The following is a 2,685-nucleotide window of genomic DNA, read 5'->3' on the forward strand; positions in this document are numbered from 1 at the left end:
ATCAATACTATTTGAATTATGCATGTATTTTATATCAAGGTAGTTTGAATCATATTGATTCGAATTAAGCAAGGAAGCTACACATAACATAAATTTAATCCATACAATTATTTTAATACACCAACAAGCCAATGCTAAATCGAATTCAATTAGTTCGATAATACGAGTCTATGAAAAAAAAATTGTATTTTATAAAGTTTAAATAATAAAGTATGCTTAAACCTTATTATTATTATCTATATTCTCTTATTGTAAATAATTTTATAAAATGTGAAAATTTTTTAGAAAATTTTATGAGTACTATAAAAATTAATAAGTCAATTTATGTAAATCGATTCAAGATACTTTTTATAATACTCATGGCATCTTTTAAGGAAGTTTTATAAAAAAAAATTATTGTAATTATTTACTTTGTAACGAGTACAACTAAAATTTTAATAACAATTATTAATTTGTAATGTACTCGTTATTATTACTAACCTATTACATAATAAAAATTTTTAAACTTTATAAAATGTAATTTTTTTATAGACACGTATTATCAAACTAATTGAATTCGATTTAGAATTAGCTCCATATAGATATAATTGTTAGTGTATTAAAATAATTGCATGAATTAGATTTATGTTTTGTGTGGCTTCCTTGCTTAATTCGGTATGATTCAAACTACCTTAATACAAGATGCATGCATAATTTGAATCGTGTTGATTCGAACTACCTAGGACCAAATGCATGCATAAATTCGAATTAAACTTTTCTATTAATTCGAATTATTATTGCTTTAGCTAGTTCAAATGAGTTTAATTTGAATTACATTAAAATATACTTTTGGGTGATCCATGTCACATTTTTTGCTTTGGTAGAATTGTATAAATTCTTCTTCTATTTGATTTAATATGATTTTATACCCTAATAAAAAATACGGGAATCGATTCACAAATAATGAATAATAACAGCCAGAGTAAATTTGAGAAAAGTATACTAATTTATTTATTAAATAAAAACTTTTGATTATTACAACTCACCTAAGTCTATCAATATTCTAGATAGAAGATTATTAATAGGTAGGGTTAAATTGAATTGAGGTCACAAAAAAATTTCGTTTGGACCACTTAGAAACAGACAGCACCGCACGTCTGAACGCCACCGTAGCAAAAATTGAGATCTAGTACGTTGTGTCGATCACCTTGAATTATTTACAATTCGATAATGTCTCTGGAGATTGGTGAACCTATATTGTCGAAATTGGTTTCAATTGGGGGATCGTGCCTTAGCCGTGGCTCTAAATTGACGACAAATTTGATGTTGCAATGTTTATAGTGTGTGATGTGAGTGCAAATATACAGAATTTAAATGTTTGATTTTGTTAAGCATGTAACGTTGGTAATTGCTGTTATTAAGTTGTCGAAATTAAAATTAAAATGAAAAAAATTAATTTTACAGAAAATTTCGTCCTATTAATGAAATGTGTTCAACTTTTAAACTTTTATCTGATATGAATAAACTAATGAAATAAGAGAAGAGTATATTTAGACCCATTTCTAATTCTTCTCCACACGGTACGATGTGTGTAGTTTATTTGACTCTGATGACAAGAGTTTGAAGTTTTCCATGTTTGACGTGGCCCTCATGTGTTATACACACGAATTGAAAGTTATTAAAATTTGTATTGAAATTGTTGTGTATTATAATTTATGAAGTGGAGGTAGATCCGACATATGTACGAGATTTTTTCTGAGGTGTGTGATATAACTGTGTGTTGATATTTATGATTGATAATGTCAAGTTTCAGTTAGTGTGATATATGAACTGTGTCAGGCGAATGGGTTTGCAGAACAAAGCTACAAGGTGTCATTTGATTTTCATCGAGTCCATGCGCTACAGGGGTGTGTGTGTGTTTTGCTCATTTGTGAAGTTTATAATATGTTATTGTCCGATTTATGTTGATGTGCCCCGTTGCTTAGTGTAACCCATGGCCTATGTTATGTGTTTTAGGTTGGAAAAGATGGGATGAGTGGCGAAACCATTCCTAAGAAGAAAACAGAAGCGATGGATTTGTTAGAAGGAGATGCAGAGATAGAAGTAGAAGAATCAGTGATGATTGTTGGTGGGATTGGGTCGTTTTGACGCAATTGATTTTTCATCCCTGACAACGAACGACATCCTTATGACGGAGTTCATAAATTTGCAAGCCGCTTATGACTACTACAACGAATACGGTCGCATTAAGGGATTCTCGATGAGGATGTTGAAGGTAGGTCGCAGAACAAAGCAAGGGTCGGAGGTTGAAATCATTTGGCAGATATTCATGTGCTCGAGGGAAGGAGAGCGAGAGGCGAAACACATGCAGCAGGAAGACAGGAAGATGGATCCTCGATCTATCACACGTGCGGGTGTGAAGCTCGGATAAAGTTGCATGTTGATGATACTAGTGGGCGTTGGTATGTTGAACAATTTTGTGATAACCACAATCATGCCATGCTGGATGCGAGGTTTAGGGGTCTGATATGGTCACACAGATTAGTCAAGGAAGGTGATTTGCACCAAATCAATTCAGTGAGGAAAGCTAGCTTACGAGTGCTAACGATATTCTGCACTTTTGCCAATCAGTCAGGGGTTTCGAGATTGTTGGGTTCGAGATAAAAGATATCTATAATGCAATAGAGAAGCAAAGGAGGGTTGACG

Source organism: Arachis ipaensis, chromosome B06 (assembly GCF_000816755.2).
Source record: "Arachis ipaensis cultivar K30076 chromosome B06, Araip1.1, whole genome shotgun sequence".
Classification (NCBI taxonomy): Eukaryota; Viridiplantae; Streptophyta; class Magnoliopsida; order Fabales; family Fabaceae; genus Arachis; species Arachis ipaensis.